Consider the following 16,566-nt stretch of genomic DNA (forward strand, 5'->3'; position numbering starts at 1 on the left):
GGTGACGAACAGACCCAGGTGCATGTCTCGTGTGAGTCCAGACCCTGCTATGCATCCGCGGTATGATGATGCTTAGGATGAGCAGAACCCATTCACCCGTGGGTGCAACAGATACGAGCCCCCCCATGCGATGCCAATGACACCAGGCAAAGTGCCCATATGTTGTGTCCCTGGATGCATATGCATGATGCAGCATTTAAGCACCTTACATGCAAAATGCTAGCAGACCACAGCGTTGCTAAACACTGAGCAGGAAAGGTGGGCATCCTGGGGCCAGCCCAGGGATCAAGCAGGCCTGTCAGGAAGCAGGGGACTTGCAGGGCAGGCAGCCAGGCCGGAGGAGCAGCATAGGGCTGCTGGGGAGGCTGGGGGCCTAAAAAGGGGGTACTGGGTGGAGGGAGGATCCACCTCACCACTGCACAGTACTGACCCGTCAGAGAGGCGACCTCCCTCTCCTTCCCTCTACGGGGTGGTCCCCCCCCATCAGCAGCCCCATGGTGGGGGTGTCTGCACACAGTGCGGGGGCTTGAGCAGACGGTTTGCAGTGGGAAACCCATCTGTGTGCTTCTGAGTCCCCTGATAAAACAGAAAAGCCCCTCAGGGCAGGACCTACACCCATTTTATCCTGCTGGACTTAGAAACCCAGAGCAGAGCAGTCGGCACATCACAGTCAATGCATTTTAAAAATGAATCATGCATTTTGCCATATCTGGGATGCCTGCAACACAGCTCTGTACTCTTTGCTTTTGCAGCAAGTTTCGCCAAACTGTGAGGTTTCAACTACATGGGAGAGTCTGGATAGAGAATAGGAGCATCCACAAACATTCCTCACCAGAGGTGCTAGCACTCACCGGGCAGGACAGGGATGCTGGTCTCTGAATGTGGACAGGGTAGCAAATATAACGATACAAATAAAAGTATAAAAGTAGAGAACCATATCTTCCATGAGTCACTCCTTCTAACATGAAGCCATTTTTTATCAGTGATACGTACAGGTTTTGTTGACCTGATTAAAATGCATGTTTGTGAGCATGTGCATGTCCATTCGGATAACCCTGTGTAGAGGCGACCTACGCTCCGACACCTGGTACCCATCCCCTCTTTCACATAGAGCTGGAGTCCTCGGAGTTTACTTGGGAGCTCATTAAATACATATTCCTGCCCCCAGGCCCCAGGGCTGTGGGTGGTGTCCCAGAATTGGGGGCCCAGAACTCTGCATTTAGTAAGAATTCTGGAGGAAACGATGCAGGTGGTCGGCAGAGCACCCAGGGGCACCAGACACCAGCCCTCCCGTCCCGCAGCCTTGAGAGAGCTCGCGGAGCCGGGCCAGATGGCCGTGGCAAACACTTGGGTGGGCCATGGGCTAGCCTGCCAACCAAGCCAGCACTTCCCCCCACCAGCCAGCTAAGCAGATGCGGGAAGCTCTGTTCCGTGTGTGCTTTGCCTCTAGGTTTCCAGATCAGACTCTGGATAAGGAAGAGTAACTGTGAGTCTTTCTGTCTGTCTGTTTAGGCTGGTGGTTGATGTGGAGGTGGCCTCTGTGTCTACACGATCTCTGCTGGTGGAGCTGTGCTTGCACTTGGCTTTTTGCTCTCACTGGCAAGGTGGCTTTGACAGACGCTCCTCACTAGAAGGGAGGGCAGGGCGTGGCCGGGGCAGGCGCCCTGCAGCGGAGTTTGGGTGGTGCAGGCCACCCCACGAGGCAGGGCTGCTTTCAGGCGGTGGACAAGGCCATCGGGAGCTCTCCCCCTACTTAAAAGTGGGGCCGCCATGCTCCCCACCCTCTGACAAAAACCAAACCCCCACCCAATATAACTGCAGTAAAGAGGAGTCATTCTCTGAAACATGAATTTCAGAAAGCTTCCCTGCAAGGAGGGGTGTCACTCCAGTAGGGCTCATGTCTCAGCAAGCCCCACTCACAGGAAGTCACTGCGCTGCTGGCTTCCAGCCAGGAGCCAGGGAGCCACAGCGTGGTGGAGATGGAGCTTTGGGGTGATGGAGACAGGGAGCCATAGGGTGATGGAGACGGGGCTGCTGCGGGATGGTGGAGACTGGGAGCTGGGTCCCCAAGCAGGCAGCGTGGCTCTTGGCTGGGGCTCTGTCTCCAGGGGCCCACACTACAGGGCGGCTGTAACTCCATGAGCAAGCGTGGGCCCCAGCAGCGGAGTGCTCAGAGTGCACACAGTCACCAAAATGTCAGGATGGTTGGCACTGAATGTTGACCACCGATCACAACCAAACCCAGTGTGCAAGTCCAACCAAGTCATGTCTGCTCACCAACGAAACATCAACACTACTCGGTTCGCTAGCCAGCTTTCAAATTGGGGAGATTTAAAGCAAATCCAAGCCATCATTACGCATAAGCAAAATCCGTGTGCTGCTAAGTAAGAACCACTGCATTTAATAAAATATTCTCAACAGCTCTTGTAACTGTGTGTGTTTTTGAATTAGCAATACCTACTAAAGAGAAACACTTTACCCTCAGAAAAACAGCCAAGGGGCTCTGAGTAGCAACTCACTTCCTGTAAGAAGGCTGAGGTTTTAGGCCTCCGAGAAACCCCCTCACACGCGAAAGCGTCACCCTCCTTGTCACTATCTATGAGCCACTGACCCCTTTCCAAAGCCAGTGTTGGTTTTGATGTGGTGTGCTGTGTGGCCATCAAGAGAGATGTTCCTGAGTTCCTGCAGGGGAAAAATCTATTTCCTATCTAATACTTTCCCTCCCAGAGGAACTGTTTGCCAAGGCCCCAATTTTGGACTCGTGTGGCCTGCTGGGACCAGGTGCCTGGTGGCACCCTCGGGGGTGGCCAGGAGGGGCGGAGGGCAGTCACATCCCCTGATCCGGGGGCCTCTGTCTTGTGAAGGCCAGTCCTGTGGAGCTGTAAGGACCAGAGATTCGGGACATGGGTTCAGAGACCTCACACATGTCACTCGACAGGCCTGCTACCCCCAGAAAACTGAAGTTTCTTATGTGTATAAACAGGGGCCAGGACACTGCTGGTGTGTAAACAGGGGTCAGGACACTGCTGGTGTGTAAATGGGGGACCAGGACACCGCTGGTGTATAAACAGGGGTCAGGACACTGCTGGTGTGTAAACTGGGGCCAGGACACTGCTGGTGTGTAAACAGGGGTCAGGACACCGCTGGTGAGTAAATGGGGACCAGGACACTGCTGGTGTGTAAAGGGGGGCCAGGACACTGCTGCAGTCAGCAAGGGATGGAGAAGGAACACACTGGGCCTCCAGAGGGAGGGCCTGGGAGCCTGACACGCTGCCTTCCTCCAGAGCCCCATGGGTACCATTAGTCCCTTTGTGTCCTTTTAGAAAACCATCCGTCTGGGGGAGTGACAGGTTAGCCATGCCTCTTAACGGACTCTGTGTGTGTCCTGGAAATATACTATTGTGGAAGACAGTGGCACATAAAAATAAACTCCTGGGTTGAGAAGTTCAGAGGATTAAACTTTATTTAAATAGCATTTGGGGGACATGTGGGTGGCTGTCAGTTAAGTGTCCCACCCTTGATCTCAGCTCGGGTCTTGATCTCAGGGTCGTGAGCTCAAGCCCTGCACTGGGCTCCATGCTGGGCGGGGAGTCCACTTAATAAAGCAATAAAAAAAATAACACAAATAACATTTGGGGAACAGAGTGGTAGCTCTTACTGTGCAGACTGCTGCTTTACTCTCCTGAGGACAGAGGTGTCCAGGAGCAGTGCCCCCAATAGCATATACACTGATTCCAGGTGTAAGCAGGTGGGGTGTGTGTGTACAAATGTGGGCTGTAGTATGTGTCTGTGTGTGTGTGTGTCTAGGTGTGTGTGTGTCAGGGGATATGTGTCAGTGTGTGTGTGTGTCAGGGTCTGTGTGCAGAAGTGTGGGGCTATAGTATGTGTCTGGGTGTGTGTCGTGTGTTGTGTGTGTGTGTGTCAGGTATGTGTCAAGTGTGGCTGTGTATGTGTGTGTGTGGTTCAGGTGTGTGTGTCACAGGGTCTGTGTGTAGAAGTGTGGGGCTGCAGTATGTGTCTGGGTGTGTGTGTCAGAGTGTGTGTGTGCCACGGTGTGTGTGTCAGGATGTGTGTGTCAGGGGGTATGTGTCAGGGTATGAGTGTGTGTCAGGGTGTGTGTGTAGAAGTGTGGACTGTAATGTGTCTGGTGTGTGTGTGTGTCAGGAGGTATGTGTCAGGGTGTATGTGTTGGGTGTGTGTATAGAAGTGTGGGGCTGTAGTATGTGTCCGGGTGTGTGTGTGTGTGTGTGTGTGTGTGCGTGCTGGGTGTGTGTGTCAGGGTGCATGTGTGCCAGGGGTGTGTGTGTGTCAGGGTGCATGTGTGACAGGGTGCATGTGTGCCGGGGGTGTGTGTATGTCAGGGTGCATGTGTGCCAGGGGTTGCACGTGTCAGGAGTATGTGTGCCAGGGTATGTGTGTGCTGGGAGTGTGTCAGGGTGTGTGCGTATCAGGTGTGTGTTTGGGGGGGAGTCAGTGTATGTGTGTGCTGGGAGTGTGTGTTGGGGGTGCATGTGTGTCAGGGTGTGTGTGTGCCAGGGGCTGTGTGTCGGGGTGTGTGTGTGTGTGTCAGGGTGCATGTGTGTCAGGGTGTGTGTGTGTCAGGGGGTGTGTGCCAGGGGGACCGTGGCCCAAGTTATCAGACACTGAGGACTGTCTCCTCTCCTGTGCTCTCCGCCCATGTTTCCACGCTTGTTCCCCTTGGTTACTCGCCTTGCCGTGTGTGTCCAGCATGAGTCCCTACTAGAATATTAAGTGCGCAATTTGCTCAATCAGTTACAAATAAACCTTATCTTCCTTCATTTTGGAAAATGTTAACACTTTCAATCTCAAAGAAAGGGAATTGATTTAAAAGGAAATCAAAATCCCACCGAGAGCTCACAGACGTGAACAGCCTGTTCTAACCCCTGCGCCAGAAGACGCCAGGCCTGGAGGGGCCACCACGGCTTCAACAACGAAGAACAAAGTAAGAGGACTCACTCTACCCGATGTTAAGGTTTCCTACTCCGCTGCGGTCACCAGCATGCTGCTGGTAAGGGACAGACATGAGGATGGCTGGAATGGAACCCAGAACCCAGAACCACAACCCACACAAACACATGATTTCTGACAATGGAGCAAAGCAACCTGAGTGAGGGGTGATCTGCTCTGCAATAGCCCCACATCAACAGGACGCTCCTAGGCAAAAACAAATCAAAGCAAAACAAAACGCCCTCAACCTACGCCTCATGTTTCCTACAGAAATTAACCCAAAATGGACAAGAGATTTATGTGCAAGAAGCAAAACCAGAAATACTCAGGGGAAAAAAAAAAAAAAAAAAAACGGGAAAAATCCGCGGGGCCTCAAGAGAGGCCGAGTTCTTACCCTCCCCTCCCCCACCATCCCAATCCATGAAAGGAAAGATTGATAAACCAATCTCATCAAAATGAAAATTTTCATCTCTATCAAAACCCTGTGGAGAAGATGAAAGACAGCTACCAGCATCTAAGCATCAACCCCCGGGGCCAGTGTCTAGAACATAGAAAGAACTATCGAGACCAAACATCCAATTAGAATGCGGGCAGAGACACCAACAGGCTGTTCACCGAAAGGATGTACAGATGGCGGATTCACGCGTGAAGATCTTCAACGTCATTCCCCGTGAGGGAAATGCAAATTAAAATCACGATGTCACCATACATCTCATGATAGAGCAGCTAAAATAAAAGGTGGCAACGCTGCCTGCCAACTGCTGTCAAGGTTGCGCACATCCTGGGTCACTCCCACCCTTGCTGGCGGGATGCAAAATGGTGCAGCCCTTCCAGAAGACAGTGTGGAGGGGATTTTTTGTTTTTTTTTTTTTTAATAAAATTAAACGTGCTCACCATATAACTTAGCAACTGAACTCCCGGGCATTTGTTCCCAAAGAAATGAAAGCCATGCTCATGCCTGGGTAACCTGTACCTTGATGCTCAGGGCGATTTTATTCATAATAACCAAAAACTGGGAACCACCCAAGTGCCCTTCAAAGAGTGAATGGTCAAAACTAAAAAAACAAAAAAAACAAAAAAAAAAACAAACAAACAAACAAAAAAACCCACCCCAGAATGGTGCATCCATACCATGAAACACAACTGAGGAATAAAGAAGAGTGAGTGGCACACGTACTCAACTTGCAAGATCTCAAGAGAACTGTGCTGAGTGAAGGAGCTGATTGAAAAAGGTTGCATATTGTATGACTGCGTTTATACAGCATTCTTGAAATGACGAAATAATAGAAATTGGGGACCAAGATGAGTGGTGCTGGAGGCTCCGGGAGGGGAATGGGAGGGCATGGGCCACAGCTGAAAGGACAGTGTGCACCCGGGGCAGGACCTCTGACTGCACCCTGGGTGACCACATGCTTCAACTAACATTTAAAAGTTCGGGTGGGCATTTGGGGGGCTCGGCAGTGGAGCATCTGCCTTCGGCTCAGGGCATGATCCCAGCGTCCTGGGATTGAGTCCTGCATCAGGCTCTCCGCAGGGAGCCTGCTTCTCCCTCTCCCTGTGTCTCTCTCTGCCTCTCTCTCTGGGTCTCTCACAAATAAATAAATAAAATCTTAAAAAAAATAAATACATAAAAGTTCAGGTGGCAACCGAAAAAATCAGAGCTGGCTGCTGCCTGTTGCTCGGGTTCCCCTTGCTAACTGACACTGCACGGTAATTTTTAACCAGATTCCTTCGCTCCGGGTTCTTGTTCATTCCACTTAAAAAAATAAAACTCCTGATGGGCACTTTTCCTTGTCTGGTAGAAATGCACCATCAGGCCGATGGCCTGGGTCAGGTTGCGCGCGTGGCCCACCCTCCAAGACAGTTGTTCCACTCCAGGTGGTGCAGACCGTAGTGTGTAACAGGGCCAGTGAGCCTGCGGTACCCAGATGGCGCTGGTCCCTGACGTGGGGGCCACAGTCTGTGAAATGTCTCCCTGACCCCGAGGGTTAAAATCTCAAATAAGCACAGGTATGGGACAGGGTGCTCCCCAAGCTCCCGCTCCTCTGAAAAACTCTCTCTAGCCCAGTGTGGGTGTCCCTTGCCAGGTCAGCCAGACGCCCCCTGGACCAGGCTACACCCCTCAGCATACACCCCAGCTACCTCACGCGCCTGCCGCGGATGCAGAGCTGTAGGCACACATGTTGTTGATTCTCACATTGTCGCGATGGGAAAACAGAGAACAGGAACCAGAACGCGCCTGTTTCCTGCCAGAGTCTTACTGAGATCCCCCCAAGAAACTGAAACGTTTTGCAAACCCCACTCTGCCTTCCGAAGCAGAAGGTGAAAGTAGACCCCAAAAGAAGCCAAGCGGCACCACCAGCATCCCAGAGCCGCCTGGGCGTCGGTGCAGTGACCGCAGAAGGCACAGACCCTGGAGCCGTCACCACCACTAGGAGTCGGGCCCAGGAGGGGGCCCAACTCTGCTGGGTCATAGGTGCCAGGAGCGCAGGTGCGTGCAGGGGGCTGCAGGTGGGCTCAGGAGGCTGCAGGTAGATGCAAGGGGCTGCAGGCGGGCACAGGGGGCTGCAGGTGGACACAGAGGGCTGCAGGTGGGTGCAGGGGGCTGCAAGGGGCTGCAGGAGGCTTGCAGGCAGCTGCAGGTGGGTTGCAGGCAGCTGCAGGTGGGCGCAGGGGGCTGCAGGTGGGCGCAGGCGGCTGCAGGCAGCGGCGCGGCAGCTGGGACAGGCCCAGCGAAGGCGGAAGCCAGGCGAGTCTCCCGTCGCCGCCCCCTGCTGATCAAAGAGAAACTTGCTGCGCCGGGGGCGGGGCGGGGGGCGACCGCGCGCTGAGCGTGCAAGTAGCCCGCGCTCGCGCTCGGAGCTGGTAGGGACCCCCGGCCCCCTTCGGTTCCACACCGGTACCGCCTGCACCGCCGGAGCCGCCTCTTTTGACCTCTGTCACCTCCCACCCCTAAACCCCACCCTCGCCGCCACCCCAGGCCTCCGGCTCCTGCTGCGACCTGGTCGCCGGGCCTGGCCGGAGGCCACACCTGGAAACCCGTCGATTCCAGCGTCCGCCGCCCGAGACCGGCGTCCACACCTGCGCCCCCTCCTCGCAGGGAGGCCTCGGGCCGCCACCTGCCCGCCACCTGCGCCCCGGTGCCCGCAGTCCCCGCAGTCCCCGCAGTCCCCGCCCCGCAGGCTCACCCACCGCGCTCGCCGCTCCGAGGCCGAGGGGTCTCCGCAGCCCGGGCCCCGCCGTGGGCAGCGGGTGGGAGCTCGCCGCCGGCGCCGCCTTCCGGGGCGGGAGACGCGGGCCGCCAGGGCCGGAGGCTCGTCCTCGCTGGCGCGCCGCGCCGACTGACGGCGGCTCCCTGCTCGGCGCGCACCCCGCCCCCGCCCCCCCGCCCCCGCCCCGGCTTCCTGCGGGCCAGGTAAACACGGCCGCGGCGGAGCCCGCCCACCTGCCGCGCCGCCCCGGCCGCCCCGACCGCCTGGGGCCCCGGGCGCAGAGTGGGCGCGGGCGGGGCGCGGCTGGACCCGCTCGCTGCCCTGCGGACCTCTCCCGGGGCTGGGCCCCTGAATCCGCCCCACCCGCCACCCTCGCCAGGAGGCACCCGAGAGAACATCTCCTCCGTGCCCCGCCGCAGCGCAGGGCACTGCCGCATGCACCCACTGACCGGGGCAGCGTGCTCCCTCCCCGGGCCGCCCTTGGGAGCCGCAGGAGATGAGCTTCGCTGGTCCCGGCAGCACTGACAGGCGCCCCGGAGAAGGCGCGTCCCCCCCCCCGCCCCCCGCGAGGCAGGCAAGGCGCACAGGTAAACAGACCAGAAAATGCCCAACTAGGAGCGGCCGAGCCCCGGTCCTGCTGCCCCCAGGCATGTGCCGGCCTGGACGTTAGTCACCTGGACGCACAGATGTGGTGGTGCATGGCGGGTCTCCTAGGCCTCCTCCCGGCAGTAGGAAGGGAGGAGGGAGTGCCAAGGCCCTGGCTCCTTCCTGACTTGGATTCTGGGTCACGGAATTGGATCTGACATTCCCTGGAGCCTGCGGGGACCCCATGGAGCGTGTCAGGAGTGGGGGGAAGTCTGGTGCTTGGCAAGAGGCAGCGAGCCCCTGACCCTGGGCTGGCCCTGCTGGTTCCAGGGCTGCCCGCCCAACCCCACGCCTCGTGTTCCCCAGGGATCTCCACCTCCAGCCAATGCCGCTGATTCTAAGAGGAACTGTCCACGTGTTCAAGGGTTTGAGGCGATGCTTTTCCTCAGAAAACACTGGGGGAGGGGAGAACATGGATTCCCAACCTGGAAGTGAGGTCAGCAGGGGCGGTCAGCAGGGGCAGCCAGCGGGAAGGGGCTGCTGGTTGTGCCAAACTTCCTAACTTTTCTGTCTCTTGCATTCAGGCTCCATTTCAGAAATGGATAATAAGCAGAGTGGGAGTCAGGGAGTCAGACACACAGCAGCGGTGCGCAGGGTGGTGAATCAAACCCAGGAAGCTTCCAGGGCCCTGACTCAAACCATTCATCACAGCTCACCCCCACCCCAAACTTCTTCAAGTTCAGGCCAGGGCAACCCAGAAACCGGGCACCATTTGGATGCCCATGTCAGCCTCACAAACAGCTTCTCATCCCCACAAATGTCCCAGGGAAGGCCTGGGGTCCTGCCCTGTGGACTTCAGTGGAGGCTGGCCAGTGGGGAGGCCCACAGGCCACACTGTTTCCCACTGTTTCAGAGGACTTTCAGTGGTTTCGAGAAACTTCACATATGCCAACAGCTGTCTCTGCAAATGTCAGGCTTGCCAGCAACAATTCCCTTTAAAGACTCTTTATAAAATCCTACTATGCCTATTGTGCGGGGACATGGTGCCCCCAAATTCCTAGTCATGAGTTCTTCAAGGAAACTGTGTGCGAGGGAGTAAGGAAGACCATTCAGTAAGGAATGGAGGCAGTGGCGGGTCCCTCGCTGTGGGAGTCACACCTCATGTGGAGATGGCCACACCCCTTTCACAAAACACAGAGATTCATTTTGCTGAATAACATTGAAAGGGGTCTTTTCACAAGTGAGTAAATGAGCCGAAACTCGTTGTCTCTTTGACATTTTTAAGAAAAGTCCTATTGCCCTTCTGTCCAACACTCGCACACTTGATAATGAGGGCAGGCCCCTTGGGCACATCACATTGCAGCAAATGACACAATAGGCTATGCATGGTACACACTCAGTAATTTTTGTTCAATGGAGCCAAACTTCTGATTAACCCGAGCTAAAGGAAGTAGGTAAATTAAACTAAATGATTTCCAGTCGACCAGACCACTTGCATTTTGAGTTTTCTTTATTTTCCTCCCTAACAGACTTAGCTTTGTAATTATGTTTTTGCGCAGATGAGGACTGAGCCTCATTTTCACCCTGGTTGGTAATGAACAAATTGCTGGTGATAGTCACAAAGCAGGCAGCTTACCCGCAGAGGGTTGAAGGTTGACTATTTCGCCATAAATTCCAGTTAATAGGGTCGCCGGATGGCCCAGTCTGCTGGGTGTCTGCCTTTGGCTTGGGTGGCGGTCTCGGGGTCCTGGGATCGAGTCTGTGTGGGGCTCCCTGCTCATCAAGGAGCCTCCTTCTCCCTCTGCCGCTGCCCCTGCTTGTGTGCTCTTTCTTTCTCTCACAAATAAATAAGTAAATAAAATCTTTAAAGAAAAGTTCGGGGTCGTACTTGGATAGACTCTGCTCAGGTCACAAATACCAGTAAATTAGGTGCATGAACTCCCAAAAGGCAACAAAAACCCCCATGTGAACAAGGAAACACTTGAGGACTCTAGACCACACCCATGCCCACGGCACCCCCACGGTGCTCCTAGACTCCTTTCACCTGCAGCCTCCATGGCAGCTCCAGGCACCTGGATGCCCCCCACCCCGCCCCACCCCCCCACCAAGCTCACACAGCCCCTGTTCAGATTCACCGCCCCATGGCTGTTTGCATGGAACTTGGAAATCCAGTGACCGCAGAAGAGCTGAGGGTCTCCCTACGTGCTCTCCAGGGCACATGGCCAGACAGGGAGGGGGCAGGCAGGCACCAGCCCCACAAGCTCTGGGGGCCTGACCTGCTGAGGAACCACAGGGCTTGGGAACTCTGTGCAGAAGAGAGAGACAGAGCCAGCAGCAGGGGAGGCGCAGTGGGGAGAGTGCCTCCAGCTCCACCCCAGAGCTGCAGGGTTTCCCAGAGCCGGAGCCTGCCAAGGGGAGGGGGCCTGGGAAGCTTCCAGTTGGTGATCTCCACCCTCTAGAGCGGAGAGCACCCTGGAAGGAATATGGCCTTAATACTTAGTAAGTCCTGCTTGGGCCTTTGTGGGTTTGGGCACTGAGGGCTGTTCCAGGCATCAGCTGCGTCCTCAAGGCTGCGATGGGATCCGCTCCCCACAGGGTCGGGACCATGCAAGGGCACAGCTGGGGCAGACGGGGCAGACGGTCCTCAGGGACATGCCTCTCTGTCACCACTGTGTTTTAAGCAGGCAGAAGTGTGCCCGGCCTAGCAGGCCTGAGCATCGAACTTGCTGTGTCTATTGGTGGGGCCAGAGTCAGAATCTGGTGACAGGCAGGCTAATGGCTGACCCACGCCGGTCACTCTGCTGCGGGTGGCGGAAGGCGCTGCCCGCTGGGACAGGCAGGGCGGGGGAGTACATTGAGGGAGACAAGTGGTCTCACTGATATGGAGGCTCTGCCCAGGTGGCCTGATGGAGAGAGAGAGACAGAGAGAGAGAGAGAGAGAGAGAGAGAGAGCCCTCAAGGGCAGTCTGGGTGCTCAGATAACCCACTGCGTTAGGAGGTGGATGCCCAGAGCCTGGCAGAATGTTTCTGACACGGTCCCCTCCCCCGTGTGCTCAGCACAAGGATGCCTCCACCATGCAGGGGCCAGGGGGTGGGTCTGCCTCTCTTTGGTGTCCCCATTGTCTCAGGGATTATCCCAGTGCTGTGTGCACACAGGCCACAGCTAGACTGAGGGTCCTTGTCAGGCTGCCTGGGGAAGATAAGCACCTGCTGCTTATAAAGAAGAATCAAGGAGGAAAATAAGACAGGGAAGGGGTATAGTGGGTGCTGATGAAAGCAAGCCGTGTAGATATCTCAGAGGTGGGGGTGGAGGCGCACATTCCAGGACATGGGGATTGTAAGGGCAAAGGTCCTGGGGTGGGCAGACCTAAGTGGTCCAGGAATCGTAAGAGCCCACTGTGGCTGGAGGAGAGAGAAGCAGAGGGAGCACATTCAGAATAAGAAATGGGAGACTGGGCCTGCGGACATACCCCAGAGGGTCTGGGCAGCTGGAGGAATGGCCTTGCCTCTGACAAGGGAGAGGTCAGGAGCATTGCTCTCTTTTGGACATGCCTATTAGGTGTCCCGGTGGAGATGGAGTGCGGTGTGTTTGATGGGAGCACGGGGGAGTCATTGGCAGAAGCACCACCTGACATTCCAGATAAGCAGGTGGGAGGAGGATCATGTGGGAGGAGGAGCCAGGCAGGGAATCCCAGGAAGGTGGCCACTGTGGGTCACCTTCACCAGGGCCAGGGTGACAGCCTGGCCAGAGTGCCCTGGAAATAGTGTCAGGGGCGGTGCCTGCATACCCTCCTTTCTGGAACTTTGCTAAAGGGGTAAAGCAACAAGGGGTAGGGGGCAGCTGGAGGAGTCAGGAGACAGTCGTTCTTCGGGATGTGAGAAAGGACAGCCTGTGTGAACCCAGACGGAACCTTCTGGAGAGAAGGGCCCCTAGCCGCCCGCATTCCTGTTTGGAAATACTTCTCAAGGTCTGTAAATGTCTCTCATTTAAACTTTTCTCACACTCACGGGTGCAAATTCCATGGGGCCCAAAGCTCATAAAATTTGGGAACTCTTTTCAAGAAATAGAAGAACAGGAATTCAGGGTGGTCCAAGCAGCCACTCTGGGGTCTGTGGTCTCTGTGGGTGGACGCCCTCATGAAACAAGAGGGTCCCAGCCACCTGTCTGGCTCTCCTGGGTCCTCGTGCCATGTGTCCAGTGCTTCTGCGGCTTCATTTTTTCACAATCCTAGTGAGATGGGACTTGAGTTTCTCCACACCTTATAAATCCCATTAGCCTTCGAGAAACATTTGCAGCTCGCAAGTCTGTTTTATAACGGCTCCCTGCCACCCGTTACGAGGACATGATTTTGTGTTTGACACTTCTGGCCACTTTGTGCAAGGTAAATGGCACCCGGGAGTTTGTACCAAGGTGTGTGGGTGCTCTTCACGACGGCTAATGAGGTTACATCTTAGAATATTCGATACTAATTGGATGATACGGAAGAAACCAAACCATTGCTCAATTAATCTGTGTATCTGCATTACCGTCTCTGGGATCGAATGTTTGTATTATAACTGTTCTTATGGCAACCAAAAGCAGCCATCGCCGAGGTCAGTTTTGGTGAGGAAAATAGAAACTCGCTTCTGTTTGGCAGGCGGATGGATGTGTACCATAGGCTATTAAAACAAATGTAAACGAGCATGGATGATACGGGATCATGGGTGATTCTATCGCTACGGTGGCCTGAGATACGATCAGGTTTGCGCAAAGAAAGGCAATCTGTTCTAAAGCAGCCAGATTTGAAGAAATGTTATTTTCCCTCAGACCCTGTGTCCTCAGATCTGACCTTACTAGTCAGCATGACAGAAATCCACCTGTCCTGCTGCCCATGCCCCCACCTTGCCCCGCCCCTGCCCACCCTGGAGTCCTGTCCACCCCAGGCAGGATCCTCCCACTGACCACCTGGGGCCCACACGGGCCCAGGAAGCATCCAGATGCTCTGAGTTCCCACCATCTCACCCTCCCTTGCATCTCTCTCTGTGCAGGAACCTTGGCAGGTGCTTGGCTACCCTTTGCAGAGCCGGGACCCAGGGGCATGCTTTAAAGGAGAAGGAAAATGTATCCTCCCTAGTGGGTGAAAGTGTGAGTGTCCTGGCAGATACAGTGCTGTGACCAGGACCCGGTTTCTCTCTTCCTGGTCCCTTAATCCCTCTGGAATCCTCACGGTCAGCTCTGTCCCACAGGGCAGCTGACAGCTCCAAGCCCCACTCGGCTCTGCGACTCCAGGGCTGCATTGACCTGGGACCATTGGAGTCTTGGGTCCTGTTCACTGAAACCAGGGGTGATTCTCTTGATTTGTTGAGTGCTTGAGCCCAGGAGCCAGGGCATGGGGTCAGCTCTGCCAAGCACACATCCTTCTGGAGGTGGTGTCTGGGCACTGGCACCTGAGGAGGGGACATCGCCTCCGAACAGTGATATCCACAGCTAAGTTAGGGCAGGGCTCCACGCAGGCTCCTGCACATGTACTCACTTTCCAGAATGGCTTGGAGACGCCTTCGCCTTCCCTGCAAGGACATGAAGTCAAATCTCACACACACGCACGGCAGCTCTTAGTTCAGACTGCATGTGAGGTCAAGCCCTGTCACCCCCTGGAGGTACTTGCTGGGTGTCCGGGGACATGTGGCTGCCCCCCTCTCCATGGAGAGGGAAACGAGGACTAATTGTAATGAAAGCCTCCATGGAAAATGTGAGAGAGGAGAACTGCAGTGCTGGCCTTGTGGGGATGGACAGCACAGCCTGGGCTCCTGGGTGGCCGTGTGTGGGGAGAGCACCTCAGGGGCTGGTGTGGGGAGGCCCTCCCGCCACCACTTCCTGGCTGGGGAGATCCAGGGCTGGGTGTTGGCAGGGTTGGGGGTGAGGAGCCCCGGCTGACAGCCTCAAGTCTGCAAATACAAGGTTTCGGGTTTTTTTTTTTTTGGAAATACAAGCTTGTTTTTTTAATTAATTAATTTTTAATTAATTTTTAATTTTTTTTGCCAATACAAGATTTTTAACAAGTTGGGCTTCAGCCTTCTGTTGCCTGTCAGTTGCTTAGTAACCGAGCCGCAGTGTTTGTCAGCCCCACATGAGCTGGAGCTGCTGGGGCAGGAGTGGGGCTCCTGGAACAGGCCCTCCCTCTGCTCTACGTGGGATCTCAGGGCTGTGGCCTTGCCCCTGGGGCAGGAGGGAAGGAGCGTGTCCTCCCTGCCTGGGGGCATCGCACAGGGCTCAGCTTCTACCTTGAGTCTGGGAGATGGGGGTGTGGCTGCCTGGGAAGGGCTCAAGGATCATGCTTCCCCCTGCCTCCCTCTTCCCCTCTATCGAGTCCCTACTTCCCAGCCGACACTGGGCTCAGCCCCGGGGGGACACCCTCCATGCCCCCCACCAGGCTCTTGGTCTCCAAACTGCCCCTACTTTGGATTGCACGCTGTAGGGTGACAGGTTTGCTGCACACCAAGCCGTCGCCTCCATCTTCTCTGTCCGCAGGAGGTGGCCAGCTCCGGGTGATCTCTTTCCTGAGCCACATGGCACTCTCCCACTGGGATGTCCCGAGTCCTGCAGCTCTATGTCATCTAAGCGCCCCTGACCCCGCAAGGTCCTGTAGCCATACGTTCACTTTCCAATATCAAGGATGACCAATCACTGCCTACCTCATTCCGTATAAAGCTGCTCGTAATAACATTGCACTCTTGGACCAAATTATGGATCGAGTGCAAGTAGAAGAAAACCAACGTGAACAATAACTTGAGCAATAAAAGATCTCCATTGCAGGCTGTCACAGAAGGTTCAGGAAGAAGGCTGCTTTCAGGTGTGGCTTGACCTGGCAGCTCAGGGGCTGTGACAAGGGCCCCCTGTGGGCTTTGGCAGCACGACTTCATCCTCTGCATGGATGTCTCTTCTCAGTGCTTTCGGCGTCTCATGCTCCTCATTTGGACCATCTCAATCTTCAAATGAGAGCCTGGGGCTTCTGTCTGGTGGGGCTGGCTGAGCTCATGATCCACGATGATCTGAAGGGACAGCCTCACTCTGGTTACTTTAGAAAGAAGCGTTAGCCCCACCAGAAGAAGCGGCAGCTCACACTTACATGCGACACATACATAAGAAAGATTTTTGTCACTGTGTCACATAGGCTTGTATCATCGTCAAAGCATGGACGCGAGGGGCAGACACAAAGTCCAGCCTCTGCTCTGCAGCATACCAGCCGTGCAACCCTGGGTCAGCTAGTTAGCCTCTCTAGGGCTCTGTTTCTTCACTTGTGAATGGCGGTGCCAGTTCTGTCCTTATGCTCGATCGTCCCAAGGATCACGAGACGGTGGGATGTGGGATGCTCAAGCATGGCCCGGTACCTAGCAGAGGCAAGCTAAGTGTCTGCCCTGCATCTGCGCATTTTTTATGCACAACAGAAAGTAAAAACTGTTCAAATAATCGCATGGAATGATCACAGGCAGGCCAACAGATCAGACGTAAGGCAGGAGCCCTGATAACGTTAGGCATGAGTAAGGATGACTTCCCGTTGACCAGGGACATGGAGCCCTAGAGGGTGTTCAAGATGCTTATCCTCTTCGGCAGGGTGAACACTGTCTTCAAAACATCACCTACTGCCTGCACATGACCTCAGGACTGATGACTTGAAATCACAGGGTGACATGAGAGCTAGACGCCAGCCGTCTCCAGAGGGCTGGGGTCGGCCGTCAGAGCCTTGCGCTGAGCACAGATCCTCCCTGAGCCAGCCTGCGTCCCTGCTCCCCCTCACGCGTCTTCGGGGCAGGTGCGTCCCTA

At 55.4% G+C, this 16,566-nt stretch overlaps 1 protein-coding gene across 4 annotated transcripts in view; it reads right to left on the reverse strand.

Moving 5' to 3' along the window:
* LOC129495506 (myelin basic protein) overlaps positions 1 to 8,302 on the reverse strand; it is a 116,711-nt gene extending 108,409 nt beyond the window's left edge. The window contains exon 1 of one of the 4 annotated variants that reach the window (XM_055303083.1): positions 8,161 to 8,302. The gene's annotated coding sequence lies outside the window, so the exon portion shown is untranslated. The remainder of the gene's footprint in view (positions 1 to 8,160) is intronic. The other 3 variants (XM_055303081.1, XM_055303084.1, XM_055303085.1) reach the window with 3 other exon arrangements.
* Between the last annotated feature and the right edge of the window lie 8,264 nt (positions 8,303 to 16,566).

Source organism: Nyctereutes procyonoides, unplaced genomic scaffold (assembly GCF_905146905.1).
Source record: "Nyctereutes procyonoides isolate TBG_1078 unplaced genomic scaffold, NYPRO_anot_genome, whole genome shotgun sequence".
NCBI lineage: Eukaryota > Metazoa > Chordata > Mammalia > Carnivora > Canidae > Nyctereutes > Nyctereutes procyonoides.